The sequence below is a fragment of the Cherax quadricarinatus genome, chromosome 83 (genome assembly GCF_038502225.1).
Source record: "Cherax quadricarinatus isolate ZL_2023a chromosome 83, ASM3850222v1, whole genome shotgun sequence".
Classification (NCBI taxonomy): domain Eukaryota; kingdom Metazoa; phylum Arthropoda; class Malacostraca; order Decapoda; family Parastacidae; genus Cherax; species Cherax quadricarinatus.
The window spans coordinates 9,847,498-9,862,969 of record NC_091374.1 but is presented as its reverse complement, the minus strand read 5'-3'; the positions used below and the strand labels follow the sequence as shown (position 1 = coordinate 9,862,969).

Below are 15,472 nucleotides of genomic sequence, written 5' to 3'. Positions count from 1 at the left end.
TTGGATATCAGATTGGAGGGAGAGAGTATGGAGGTGAATGTATTCAGATATTTGGGAGTGGACGTGTCAGCAGATGGGTCTATGAAAGATGAGGTGAATCATAGAATTGATGAGGGGAAAAGGGTGAGTGGTGCACTTAGGAGTCTGTGGAGACAAAGAACTTTGTCCTTGGAGGCAAAGAGGGGAATGTATGAGAGAATAGTGTTACCAACGCTCTTATATGGGTGTGAAGCATGGGTGATGAATGTTGCAGCGAGGAGAAGGCTGGAGGCAGTGGAGATGTCATGTCTGAGGGCAATGTGTGGTGTGAATATAACGCAGAGAATTCGAAGTTTGGAAGTTAGGAGGGGGTGCGGGATTACCAAAACTGTTGTCCAGAGGGCTGAGGAAGGGTTGTTGAGGTGGTTCGGAAATGTAGAGAGAATGGAGCGAAACAATGACTTCAAGAGTGTATCAGTCTGTAGTGGAAGGAAGGAGGGGTAGGGGTCGGCCTACGAAAGGTTGGAGGGAGGAGGTAAAGGAGGTTTTGTGTGCGAGGGGCTTGGACTTCCAGCTGGCATGCATGAGCGTGTTTGATAGGAGTGAATGGAGACAAATAGTTTTTAATACTTGACGTGCTGTTGGAGTGTGAGCAAAGTAACATTTATGAAGGGGTTCAGGGAAACCGGCAGGCCGGACTTGAGTCCTGGAGATGGGAAGTACAGTGCCTCCACTCTGATGGAGGGGTGTTAATGTTGCAGTTTAACCCTTTGAGGGTCGACAGGCCCTCTCCGAAACTCGTTCTCAGGGTCGGCCAAATTTAAAAAAAAAAAAAAATTATTTTCTCTTATGAAAAGATAGAGAATCTTTTCCCGATCATAAAGACACCAAAAGTTTGAAATTTGATAGAAAACTTATGGAATTATGCTCTCGCAAAGTTAGCGGTCTCAGCGATGTTTACGCATCGGCGTTTTTGCCCACTTTGAGCCCCATTTTCAGCCAATTTCACTGTACTAGTCGACAAAAAACATGAATATTTCGCTAGAACTCCATTTTTTCTATCGAATGGGTGCAAGAAACCACCCATTTATGAAATTCAACTATCCAGTACAGTGGTCAGAATTTAGGAATTTTGCCAATTTCACACAAATTTCAAAATATGCCAATTTCCGATTAGGGTCCAGAATAAACAAGACATTCCTGGCACTAAAATGACATTTCCTCTCGTCATTAGTCACGTCTCAAGGCCCCTCTTATATTCTTTTGCTTTCCACTTTGAATTTTTATTTTCACAAAAAATATAAGATTTACTGTTACGCAGACTACTGCATTAGTGTAAAAAATGGTATAAATATTATTGGTGCACTTGTGAAAGAATATAAGACTCACCAGTTGACGTGTATTGCACGCTTGGCACAATTTGTTTACTTTTGAAGTTTGGTAAAAATCGAACATTTCTGCTACTTTGAGCTCAATTTCAAGGCACCTTTCATTGTAAAACCAGGCAAAATCATCTCAATTTCTGTAATATGTCTTCCATTCTATAAAATGAGACCAAGAAAACTAGAATACAACAATAAATACCATACGAAAATACACTGCAAAGTCGCTGATTTATTAAAAAAAAATGGTCAAAGTTTTTTTTTTCTCATTATGCACTGTGTGCTGCAGGATTTTTTTTAGACTGTGCACACTGACCACATAGACCCATTCTTTCATATGAAGGCCTACCAGCTTTCTCCCACTAGATTTGAGGCCGCTAGAATTTATGAGTACTAGTACGTCAAAAACCCATACGCGTAAGACGTACTAGTACGACCAAAACCCTCAAAGGGTTAAAAACTGTAGTGTACAGCACCCTTCTGGCAAGACAGTGATGGAGTGAATGATGGTGAAAGTTTTTCTTTTTCAGGCCACCCTGCCTTGGTGGGAATCGGCCAGTGTGATAAAAAAGAAAATAATTAGTGAACAAAATTTACAATGTTATAATAAAAAATCTTGAAAATAAGCTTTAAAGAATAACATACATTAAATTTGCATAATTTAAAGGTTACTGCACTTGCCCAGTAGTCTATTTGGAACTTTTTAAATTTTAATTAATACCATCAAAAGTTTTAACTTCTCAAAAAAATATATTTTGCTTTCCTCTACAAGTCAGCAAATCAATATTCCTTGATATTCAGAATTATCCACAATTTAAACATCAGTACATGTAGTGATATTTGGGTTCAGAAGTTTTACTGGACCCAAAAATAATCAAAAACATTTGCACATATTAAGGAAGAAAGAGGCAGTAATTTCATGCACTGGTCAGGGAGGTATACCATCTTTTAGGAGTGAAGAAGAGCAGAATGTAAGAGTGGGGGAGGTACGTGAGGCATTACGTAGAATGAAAGGGGGTAAAGCACCTGGAACTGATGGGATCATGACAGAAATGTTAAAAGCAGGGGGAGATATAGTGTTGGAGTGGTTGGTACTTTTGTTTAATAAATGTATGAAAGAGGGGAAGGTACCTAGGGATTGGCGGAGAGCATGTATAGTCCCTTTATATAAAGGGAAAGGGGACAAAAGAGACTGTAAAAATTATAGAGGAATAAGTTTACTGAGTATACCAGGAAAAGTGTACGGTAGGGTTATAATTGAAAGAATTAGAGGCAAGACAGAATGTAAGATTGCGGATGAGCAAGGAGGTTTCAGAGTGGGTAGGGGATGTGTAGATCAAGTGTTTACATTGAAGCATGCGAACAGTATTTAGATAAAGGTAGGGAAGTTTTTATTGCATTTATGGATTTAGAAAAGGCATATGATAGAGTGGATAGAGGAGCAATGTGGCAGATGTTGCAAGTATATGGAATAGGTGGTAAGTTATTAAATGCTGTAAAGAGTTTTTATGAGGATAGTGAGGCTCAGGTTAGGGTGTGTAGAAGAGAGGGAGACTACTTCCCTGTAAAAGTAGGTCTTAGACAGGGATGTGTAATGTCACCATGGTTGTTTAATATATTTATAGATGGGGTTGTAAAGGAAGTAAATGCTAGGGTGTTCGGGAGAGGGGTGGGATTAAATTTTGGGGAATCAAATTCAAAATGGGAATTGACACAGTTACTTTTTGCTGATGATACTGTGCTTATGGGAGATCCTAAAAAAAAATTGCAAAGGTTAGTGGATGAGTTTGGGAATGTGTGTAAAGGTAGAAAGTTGAAAGTGAACATAGAAAAGAGTAAGGTAATGAGGGTATCAAATAATTTAGATAAAGAAAAATTGGATATCAAATTGGGGATGAGTATGGAAGAAGTGAATGTTTTCAGAGACTTGGGAGTTGACGTGTCGGTGGATGGATTAATGAAGGATGAGGTTAATCATAGAATTGATATGGGAAAAAAGGTGAGTGCTGCAATGAGGTATATGTGGAGTCAAAAGTTATCTATGGAGGCAAAGAAGGGAATGTATGAAAGTATAGTAGTACCAACACTCTTATATGGGTGTGAAGCTTGGGTGGTAAATGCAGCAGCGAGGAGACGGTTGGAGGCAGTGGAGATGTCCTGTTTAAGGGCAACGTGTGGTGTAAATATTATGCAGAAAATTCGGAGTGTGGAAATTAGGAAAAGGGGTGGAGTTAATAAAAGCATTAGTCATAGGGCAGAAGAGGGGTTGAGGTGGCTTGGTCATTTAGAGAGAATGATCAAAGTAGAATGACATGGAAAGCATATAAATCTATAGTGGACGGAAGGAAGGAGGGGTAGGGGTCGTCCTCGAAAGGGTTGGAGAGAGGGGGTAAAGGAGGTTTTGTGGGCAAGGGGCTTGGACTTCCAGCAAACGTGCGCGAGCGTGTTAGATAGGAGTGAATGGAGACGAATGCTACTTGGGACCTGACGATCTGTTCGAGTGTGAGCAGGGTAATATTTAGTGAAGGGATTCAGGGAAACCAGTTATTTTCATAGTCGGACTCGAGTCCTGGAAATAGGAAGTACAATGCCTGCACTTTAAAGGAGGGGTTTGGGATATTGGCAGTTTGGAGGGATATGTTGTGTATCTTTATATGTGTATGCTTCTAAACTGTTGTATTCTGAGCACCTCTGCAAAAACAGTGATAATGTGTGAGTGTTGAATGATGAAAGTATTTTCTTTTCGGGGATTTTCTTTCTTTTTTGGGTCACCCTGCCTTGGTGGGAGACGGCCGACTTGTTGAAAAAAAATAAATTGCACATGAACACATTTAAAATTCTTAGGATTTTTTTTTTTTTTATACTGTGCACACTCACTATAAAGACTCATTCTCTCAAATCTAGGCCAAAATTTACCACTCATAGCTTATCAGACAGGTACAATACATCATGAGCCAAGCTCATGACGTAGAACCGAGTAAGGGACCATGGCTCTACCTTACAGCCAAAGAGGGTTAATGATACCAACAAGAAAGGCAATTTACTTTTCCATCCCCATCCCAGAAAACACCCAAAGTATCCTATCCTTAGGCTGGAAATTATATTTCTGAAAATAAGAAAAAAAATGGCTTCAAAGAGCAAAAATATGTATTTTTACATTTATAGATTTTATCTCAACAAAAAAATTATTCCACAGTATTATTTAGGAGACAAAAAATATTGACATCATTTATACTGAAACCTAAAACAAAACAGCACTAATACATAATAATTTAACACTAGCAAAGTTACTATTCAGAATACACTAGAATTTAAAAAATAAGATACAATACATAGGAAAATGTATGTACAATGTTTCAACCATGAACAGGCATCAAATACACAAGGACATATTGGAAAACATTTTAGTACAGCCCCTCCTCACTTAACGACAAAGTTCCATTCCTAAGACCACATCGGTAAATGAATTCATCGTTACTATAGTAGTAGTGGGTTTGTCAACCATCTCTCATGATGTTTTAATGTCACCTTTGCACCATTCATAACATTTCTAGTATATTCTTAAATGTTATACAGTAGTGTACTGTATACTGTAATAAACAGAATAGAACTAGCTATAATATACATTATTTAGGTATGCATACTGGTCAGAGAGCCCATCGAAAGACCGAGGCATCAGTAAATGAGTACGTTAAGTGAGAAGAGGCGAGGCTGTATACATCAAGGACAGAATCAACACATCAGGTAACAAGTTATGCAGTCAAGGATCTAGCATTGCTAACAATGGCTGATATAGTTATCAAACATTACCTGAGTATATTGGATGGCCTGCTTCCTGAGTATTATCTAGTTGGTTCACGTGTCTGTAAAAGAAATAAGTCTCGTGATATCTTATCCAAGTATCCTGATGAAGTAAGTTACATCAATTCATTCAGTGAGAGAGTTCAATATGCATCACAAACCTCTGAAAGTCAAAGTTCATCATGATAGCAAGATTATGACTAGCTTTTTTATTTGAATCTACAGAGAATGATAAAAAAAAATTCTTTCTGTGGAATGAACAACAGCATCTTCCTAAGGCAGGCAAGGGAAGGCAGACCACATTGGACTATGAAGGCCAGGGAGGTAGGGTAAGGAAGAGCACAAGGCAGGGCAGGCTGAAGCACGCAGAGCAAGGTAGAGCAGGAGGGGCAGAGCAGGCAGGACAGGACAGGGTTGGGCAAGCAGGCTAAGTTAAAGGCAGGGAAAGAAGTGGAGAGAAAATGTTCTCATTCTTCAGTTGCTGTCTCCTGTTGCCCAGTTATGGTACAAGCACAGTCTCCCTCCCTCCCTCTCAATGCCTTCCACCCACCACCCATTCCCATTCTACTCTTCCAACACACCCTCAACTATCACTCCATTTAAGAACTTTACATCACCCAGTCTTGTCAAGGGGTCGAGGCCCACTCTCACAGGCCAACTATCATATGCTTTACTAATTTTTCATAAAATCAAAACTAAGTTCCTTTATTAGGGTAAGTAACTCAAGGATCACTATGTATGAAAAATATCATGTTTTCTCTTACCTGGTTGTGTTAATCCTGCATAGTATTACGCTACTTCCAGAGAGAATACCTTCAGACACCGAACATGATGATAATATTTATACTTTTAATTTTACTCCCAACATCGTATCTTTCAGGAAACTCCTCCTGGAATATATAGTATTTAAATTCAATTACAGTATATTACACAAACTAGATCTAAATTAAATATGAAGGATATGATTTCAGTTTCATGTGTTCCACAGTATAACCTTACTGCTTGAGAGTTTCATTGAATACATCATAATAAACAAAACTTCAAAAATTTAGTTCCCGAGAAGAAAAAAAACTTTGAAAATAAGCAAAATTTGCATAATTTAAGGTTTCTTGTACAGCAGACTCTTAACTGAAACTTTCAGAATAATCCAGAATGGGGAAAATGAATCATCCCAAAAAAATTGAAATTACTATGAATACCATAAAAAGTTTAGTTCATCAGTTAGGATTTTGTTTTCCCTACAAGTAAGCAATTCTATATTCACAACATTCAAAAATTATCAGTAATTTAACCCTTTCACCGTTTCGGTCATATATATACGTCTTACGAGCCACAATGTTTGACGTATACTCAAAAATTCTAGTGGCTTCAAATCAAGCAGGAGAAAGCTGGTAGGCCCAAGTGTGAGAATGGGTCTGTTTGGTCAGTGTGCACCATATAAAAACAATCCTGCAGCACGCAGTGCATGAGAAAAAAAACTACTGTATTTTTGGATTAAAGCGTCGACTTTGAGGTGTATTTTCACATAGTTTTTATGGGTATGTTCTCATTTTCGTAGTCACATTTAATAGATCGGTAAACATTATAGAAATAAGAGGTGATTTTGATTGGTTTTACTATGAAAATGACTGAATTGGAGCTTAAAGTAGGGAAAATGTTTGATTTTTTTCCGATGTTCAAGAGTAAACAATGTCATTGTCCAATAAATGTCCAACTAGCCATTCTAATATGCAGTCATGAATGGGTTGATGTTATTTATACAATTATTACAATATTGCAGTAGTCTGCATAACAGTAAATCTTCTATTTTTGGTTTGAATAAAAATTCAAAATAAAAAGCAAGAGTAATATCAGAGGGGCCTGGAGATGTGACTGATGAACAAAGAAAAATGTCTGCATTGTTCATTCTGGATCCTATTTTGAAATTGGAATTTTTTTTATTTGCGTGAAATTGGCCAAATTGCAATTTCTGACCACTTTATTGGGTAGCCGAAATCGGTAAATGGGCAGTTTCTTGTACTCAATCAATAGAACAAATGGAGTTCTTAAGAAATAGTTATGAGTTTGGTTGACTGGAACAATGGAATTAGCCGAAAACAGGGCTCAAAATGGGCGAAATCACCAATTCATAAATATCGCCAAAGGTTGCTAGCTTCGCGAGAGCGTTATTCTGCAAGCTTTCCATCAAATTTCGTACTTTTGGTGTCATTACCATCAGGAAAAGATTCTCTATCATTTCTTAAGAATTTTTTTTTTCTCCAATATTTTGTGATACCAGGAGACACCTCAGGATTTGGGGTTTTGACAGTCAAAGGGTTAACCCTTTCAGGGTCCAAGGCCCAAATCTGGAGTCACGCATCAGTGTCCAAGAATTTAAAAAAAAAAAAGTTATTTTTTCTTATGAAATCGTAGAGAATCTTTTTGTGAAGGTAATAAAACAAAAAGTACGAAATTTGGTGGAAAATTGACGAAATTATGCTCTCGCGAATTTTGATGTGTCAGCAACATTTACGAATCGGCGATTTTGCCAACTTTGACTCCCATTTTAGGCCAATTACATTATTCCAATCAACCAAATTCTTAGCTATTTCACTAGTATTACTTCTATTCTATCGATTGAGCACAAGAAATCGCCAAGTCAACTGTTTCAACTACAAAATAAAGTGATCGGAAATTGTTAATTTGGCCAATTTAACACAAAGTTCAAAATATTCCAATTTCAAAATAGGGTCCAGAATAAACAATGTAGGCATTCCTGGCACTAAACTAACGTTTCCTCTGTTCATTAGTTATGTTTTGAGGCTTTACAAATAAATTCCATTTTGATTTTTTATTCACAATGAATTTTTTTTCACACCAAAAAATAGAAGATTTACTGTTATGCAATACTGTAATAATTGTATAAATATCATCACCATATTTGTGAATGTATATTAGACCCACCAGCTGATGTGTATTAGACGTGAGGTCGTTTGTTTACTCTTGAATATCGGCAAAAATTTAACATTTCCACTACTTTGAGCTCAGTTTCAAGCCATTTCCAATGCTAAAACCAATCAAAATCATCTCTATTTCTGTAATATGTCTTCCATTCTATCAAATGAGACCAAGAAATCGCAAATACAACTATAAAAAACATACGAAAAAACACTGCAAAGTTGCTGTTTTAATCGAAAAATCATGATTTAAGTTTTTTTCTCTCATTATACACAGTGTGCTGCAGAATCTGTTTTATGTGGTGCACACATACCACATAGATGTATTCTCTCATATCTAGGCCCAAATGTACCACTCACAGTTTATCAGAGTGAGCTGAGCTCGTGGCGTAGATCTACGGTTTGGACCCTGAACGTAAAGCTGTAGATCTACGGGACGGACCCTGAAAGGGTTAAACACTAATACTTCAGAAGTTTTACTGTACCAAAATATCATTCCAGCTTACATGCCAATACATTCAGCATTCTATGAATCTTTTCATGTACAGAGCCTTGTACATAGAAAATCTGCTACAAAAAATGCTATTCATAAATTACAAAAGAAATTATAACTACCACAGACCTGGGTGGCTAGAGATTATGTAAATTTTAGGAAATGCTTTAACGATTAACTATAACTGTTAAAAAATAATCCAGCAACAATTCTGAAAAGCAGACATTCATCAAGCTTTACCTTCTAATATATATGTAGATTTCATTGCAAAGCCTCTAACATCACTCAGCACATGAGGTCAAATTTCAGATGCAAAGATATGCTGTAGTTCACTCCATACCTGAAGAACAATTTTTCTTTACATAGGGGTCAAAAATGTATCTTCAATTTAAAGTCCCTCTCAAATGATCAGCAAAATGTGTCAACATATAGTCTCGGGTTTCAAGTGTTAAATCATCATATACAGCAGTTAATTTTTTTTTTACTATTATATCCAAACCAAGTGATTTTGTTTCTTACATTGTTCAGTGAATGATATACAGCTTTACATTCCACTCAAAGCAGCAGCAACATACCAACAGTACCAACTGTCACCGAGCAATTTCACACCAGTATTTCGCCCAGTCTGGTATGGCTTTTCCACTGCTGAATTTGAGGCAAAGTGAAATACAATAAATTCCTAGCAAGACTTGTGTATATAAAATTCTTGTTTATACCATTCTTCAAATACAAACACATGAACACTAACACTACTTCCCTGAATGCTTGAGATTTATTGGAATACATCAAAACTCGTTCTCAAAATCTGACTATCCCAAAAGTATATAATTACAATATACTATATTTCATGGATTAAAAATTTTCCCTTACCTGGCAGTGTGAATCCTGCATGGCACTACTTCCAGAGAAGATTACCAGCATAGACTGAATATGAAGACAATGTTCATACTTAAAATTTTATTAGCAACATTTTGACTTTTCAGTCAACTCCTCCTGAAATACAGTATATAAAGTCAACTATATTATATAAAGAAAACCTAAATTAAATTGTATAAGATATAATTTCAGCTTAATTTTTTCCACAGTAAAACCTTACTGCTTGAAGGCTTGAGAGTTTCATTGAATACATCATTAGAAAAAAAATGTTTAGAATTTATGAGTTAATAAATTTCATGTACAGAGAACCTTATAGAAAATGTGCAAGACAAACAAATAAACAAGTCCAACTAAACATCTAGATCCCTGATGGGAATATGTAATACTTTCAGGGAAGATTACCTGCACAGAATGAACATGGAGACTTGGCTTATACTTGTAATTTTGCTTCCAACATCTTATTTCAGCCACCTCCTGGAATATATTTTTAAGCAAATTATTATATAAACTAAACCAAAATGAAATAGCATAAAGGATATAGCTTCAGATTTTTTTTTTCCACAGTACAACCTTACTGCTTGAAGGCTTAAGAGTTGGATTCTAATACATCATAATTAGGTAATAGGTTGGTAGACAGCAACCACCCAGGGAAGTACTACCGTCCTGCCAGATGACTGTGAAACAGAAACCTGTAACTGTTTTGCACGATGGTCGGATTGCTGGTTTATTTTTCTGTCTCATAAACATGCTAGATAACAGGGATATCTTGCTACTCCTACTTTCACTTTGGTCACACTTCACAGACTTGCACATGCATATATATATATACATACATCTAGGTTTTTCTTCTTTTTCTATATAGCTCTTGTTCTTTTTTATTTCTTCTATTGTCCATGGGGAAGTGGAAAAGAATCTTTCCTCCGTAGGCCATGCGTGTCGTATGAGGCGACTAAAATGTCGGGAGCAATGGGCTATTAACCCCTTCTCCTGTAGACATTTACTAAAAAAGAAGAAAAACTTTATAGAACTAGGATGCTTGAATGTGCATGGATGTAGTGCGGATGACAAGAAACAGATGATTGCTGATGTTACGAATGGAAAGAAGTTCGATGTCCTGGCCCTAAGCGAAACAAAGCTGAAGGGGGTAGGGGAGTTTCGGTGGGGGGAAATAAATGGGATTAAATCTGGAGTATCAGAGAGTTAGAGCAAAGGAAGGGGTAGCAGTAATGTTGAAGGATCAGTTATGGAAGGAGAAAAGAGAATATGAATGTGTAAGTTCAAGAATTATGTGGATGAAAGTAAAGGTTGGATGCAAAAAGTGGGTCATAATAAGTGTGTATGCACCTGGAGAAGAGAGGAATGCAGAGGAGAGAGAGAGATTTTGGGAGATGTTAAGTGAATGTATAGGAGCCTTTGAAAAAATGAGAGTAATTGTGGCAGGGGACCTGAATGCTAAAGAAGGAGAAACTTTTAGAGGGTGTGGTAGGTAAGTTTGGGGTGCCAGGTGTAAAGGATAATGGGAGCCCTTTGATTGAACTTTGTATAGAAAGGGGTTTAGTTATAGGTAATACATATTTTAAGAAAAAGAGCATAAATAAGTATACAAGATATGATGTAGGGCGAAATGACAGTAGTTTGTTGGATTATGTATTGGTAGATAAAAGACTGTTGAGTAGACTTCAGGATGTACATGTTTACCTGGAGAGGGGCCATAGATATATCAGATCACTTTCTAGTTGTAGCTACACAGAGTAAAAGGTAGATGGGATACAAGGAGAATAGAAGCGTCAGGGAAGAGAGAGGTGAAGGTTTATAAACTAAAAGAGGAGGCAGTTAGGGTAAGATATAAACAGCTATTGGAGGATAGATGGGCTAATGAGAGCATAGACAATGGGGTCGAAGAGGTATGGGGTAGGTTTAAAAATGTAGTGTTAAGAGTGTTCAGCAGAAGTTTGTGGTTACAGGAAAGTGGGTGCAGGAGGGAAGAGGAGCGATTGGTGGAATGATGTAAAGAGTAGTAAGGGAGAAAAAGTTATCATATGAAAAGTTTTTACAAAGTAGAAGTGATGCAAGGAGGAAAGAGTATATGGAGAAAAAGACAGAGGTTAAGAGTGGTGAAGCTATGTAAAAAGAGAGCAAATGAGAGAGTGGGTGAGATGTTATCAACAAATTTTGTTGAAAATAAGAGAAAGTTTTGGAGTGAGATTAACAAGTTAAGGAAGCCTAGAGAACAAATGGATTTGTCAGTTAAAAATAGGAGAGGGGAGTTATTAAATGGAGAGTTAGAGGTATTGGGAAGATGGAGGGAATATTTTGAGGAATTGTTAAATGTTGAAGATAGGGAAGCTGTGATTTCGTGTATAGGGCAAGGAGGAATAACATCTTGTAGGAGTGAGGAAGAGCCAGTTTTGAGTGTGGGAGAAGTTCGTGAGGCAGTAGGTAAAATGAAAGGGGGTAAGGCAGCTGGGATTGATGGGATAAAGATAGAAATGTTAAAAGCAGGTGGGAATATAGTTTTGGAGTGGTTGGAGCAATTATTTAATAAATGTATGGAAGAGGGTAAGGTACCTAGGGATTGGCAGAGAGCATGCATAGTTCCTTTGTATAAAGGCAAAGGGGACAAAAGAGTGCAAAAATTATAGGGGGATAAGTCTGTTGAGTATACCTGGTAAAGTGTATGGTAGAGTTATTATTGAAAGAATTAAGAGTAAGATGGAGAATAGGATAGCAGATGAACAAGGAGGCTTTAGGAAAGGTAGGGGGTGTGTGGACCAGGTGTTTACAGTGAAACATACAAGTGAACAGTATTTAGATAAGGCTAAAGAGGTCTTTGTGGCATTTATGGATTTGGGAAAGGCGTACGACAGGGTGGATAGGGGGGCAATGTGGCAGATGTTGCAGGTGCATGGTGTAGGAGGTAGGTTAATGAAAGCAGTGAAGAGTTTTTACGAGGATAGTGAGGCTCAAGTTAGAGTATGTAGGAAAGAGGGAAATTATTTCCCAGTAAAATTAGGCCTTAGACAAGGATGTGTGATGTCACCATGGTTGTTTAATATATTTATAGATGGGGTTGTAAGAGAAGTAAATACGAGGGTCTTGGTAAGAGGTGAGCAGTTAAAAGATAAAGAATCACACAGTGGGAGTTGTCACAGTTGCTCTTTGCTGATGACACTGTGCTCTTGGGAGATTCTGAAGAGAAGTTGCAGAGATTGGTGGATGAATTTAGGAGGGTGGGCAAAAGAAAATTAAAAGTGAATACAGGAATGAGTAAGGTTATAAGGATAACAAAAAGATTAGGTGATGAAAGATTGGATATCAGATTGGAGGGAGTATGGAGGAGGTGAATGTATTCAAGATATTTGGGAGTGGACATGTCAGCGGATGGGTCTATGAAAGATGAGGTGAATCATAGAATTGATGAGGGGAAAAGGGTGAGTGGTGCACTTAGGAGTCTGTGGAGACAAAGAACTTTGTCCTTGGAGGCAAAGAGGGGAATGTATGAGAGAATAGTATTACCAACGCTCTTATATGGGTGTGAAGCATGGGTGATGAATGTTGCAGCGAGGAGAAGGCTGGAGGCAGTGGAGATGTCATGTCTGAGGGCAATGTGTGTTGTGAATCTAATGCAGAGAATTTGAAGTTTGGAAGTTAGGAGGTGGTGCGGGATTACCAAAACTGTTGTCCAGAGGGCAGAGGAAGGGTTGTTGAGGTGGTTCGGACATGTGGAGAGAATGGAGCGAAACAGAATGACTTCAAGAGTGCATCAGTCTGTAGTGGAAGGAGGGGTAGGGGTCGGCCTAGGAAAAGTTGGAGGGAGGAGGTAAAGGAGGTTTTGTGTGCGAGGGGCTTGGACTTCCAGCTGGCATGCATGAGCGTGTTTGATAGGAGTGAATGGAGACAAATAGTTTTTAATACTTGACGTGCTGTTGGAGTGTGAGCAAAGTAACATTTATGAAGGGGTTCAGGGAAACCGGCAGGTCGGACTTGAGTCCTGGAGATGGGAAGTACAGTGCCTCCACTCTGAAGGAGGGGTGTTAATGTTGCAGTTTAAAAACTGTAGTGTACAGCACCCTTCTGGCAAGATAGTGATGGAGTGAATGATGGTGAAAGTTTTTCTTTTTCAGGCCACCCTGCCTTGGTGGGAATCGGCCAGTGAGATAAAAAAAAAGTAAATAATTAGTGAACAAAATTTACAATGTTATAATAAAAAATCTTGAAAATAAACTTTAAAGAATAACATACATTAAATTTGCATAATTTAAAGGTTACAGCACTTGCCCAGTAGTCTATTTGGAACTTGGTAAATTTTAATTAATACCATCAAAAGTTTTAACTTCTCAAAATATATTTTGCTTTCCCCTACAAGTCAGCAATTCAATATTCCTTGATATTCAGAATTATCCACAATTTAAACATCAGTACATGTAGTGATATTTGGGTTCAGAAGTCTTACTGGACCCAAAAATAATCAAAAACATTTGCACATGTTAAGGAAGAAAGAGGCAGTAATTTCATGCACTGGTCAGGGAGGTATACCATCTTTTAGGAGTGAAGAGCAGAATGTAAGTGTGGTGGAGGTACGTGAGGCATTACGTAGAATGAAAGGGGGTAAAGCAGCTGGAACTGATGGGATCATGACAGAAATGTTAAAAGCAGGGGGAGATATAGTGTTGGAGTGGTTGGTACTTTTGTTTAATAAATGTATGAAAGAGGGGAAGGTACCTAGGGATTGGCGGAGAGCATGTATAGTCCCTTTATATAAAGGGAAAGGGGACAAAAGACTAAAAATTATAGAGGAATAAGTTTACTGAGTATACCAGGAAAAGTGTACGGTAGGGTTATAATTGAAAGAATTAGAGGCAAGACAGAATGTAAGATTGCGGATGAGCAAGGAGGTTTCAGAGTGGGTAGGGGATGTGTAGATCAAGTGTTTACATTGAAGCATATATGTGAACAGTATTTAGATAAAGGTAGGGAAGTTTTTATTGCATTTATGGATTTAGAAAAGGCATATGATAGAGTGGATAGAGGTTCAATGTGGCAGATGTTGCAAGTATATGGAATAGGTAGTAAGTTATTAAATGCTGTAAAGAGTTTTTATGAGGATAGTGAGGCTCAGGTTAGGGTGTGTAGAAGAGAGGGAGACTACTTCCCTGTAAAAGTAGGTCTTAGACAGGGATGTGTAATGTCACCATGGTTGTTTAATATATTTATAAATGGGGTTGTAAAGGAAGTAAATGCTAGGGTGTTCGGGAGAGGGGTGGGATTAAATTTTGGGGAATCAAATTCAAAATGGGAATTGACACAGTTACTTTTTGCTGATGATACTGTGCTTATGGGAGATTCTAAAGAAAAATTGCAAAGGTTAGTGGATGAGTTTGGTAATGTGTGTAAAGGTAGAAAGTTGAAAGTGAACATAGAAAAGAGTAAGGTAATGAGGGTATCAAATGATTTAGATAAAGAAAAATTGGATATCAAATTGGGGAGGAGTATGGAAGAAGTGAATGTTTTCAGATACTAGGGAGTTGACGTGTCGGCGGATGGATTAATGAAGCGATGAGGAGATATAGGCCTAGAAAACGTCGGCATAGAAAAATTTTTTTTTTGATAAGTAGATGTTCTAAAAAAACACCGGTAACTCATTTATATCGAAATATTGCTGGTGCAATGAGTCTAGAGTATATAACATGTTTGTTTGTTATTTATAGTGTTTATTATATCATATTAGATCAATTCTGATAGATAAATAAGCCGTATAGTTGATATATAAGCTGATATAAACGTAATAATGAAGTGATTTCACCTGGCACTATCTGGAGGGGGAGTACTGCAGAGTGTTCTCAGATGGCTCCCTATTGGCTGGCACTCTACTGATCAGCTCCACCTACTCTTATATGATGCCAAATAATCAATTATTATATTAGAAAGAATAATGCAAAGAAAAAGCAATAAAAAACAAGGAAAAAATTCCAAAAATTACTTGGGTTGAGAACAGACGCGCTACC

General features: G+C 37.6%; 1 long non-coding RNA gene across 2 annotated transcripts in view; it reads right to left on the bottom strand.

Moving 5' to 3' along the window:
- The window catches only part of LOC128702096 (uncharacterized), a 43,821-nt gene that overhangs the window by 18,724 nt on the left and 9,625 nt on the right, over nt 1-15,472 (bottom strand). For both annotated transcript variants that reach the window (XR_011394338.1, XR_011394339.1), the window contains 6 exons: nt 9,870-9,941; nt 9,462-9,584; nt 9,111-9,236; nt 8,832-8,931; nt 5,927-6,052; nt 5,172-5,224 (listed from right to left, as the gene is read on the bottom strand). This is a non-coding gene — a long non-coding RNA (uncharacterized lncRNA). The remainder of the gene's footprint in view (nt 1-5,171; nt 5,225-5,926; nt 6,053-8,831; nt 8,932-9,110; nt 9,237-9,461; nt 9,585-9,869; nt 9,942-15,472) is intronic.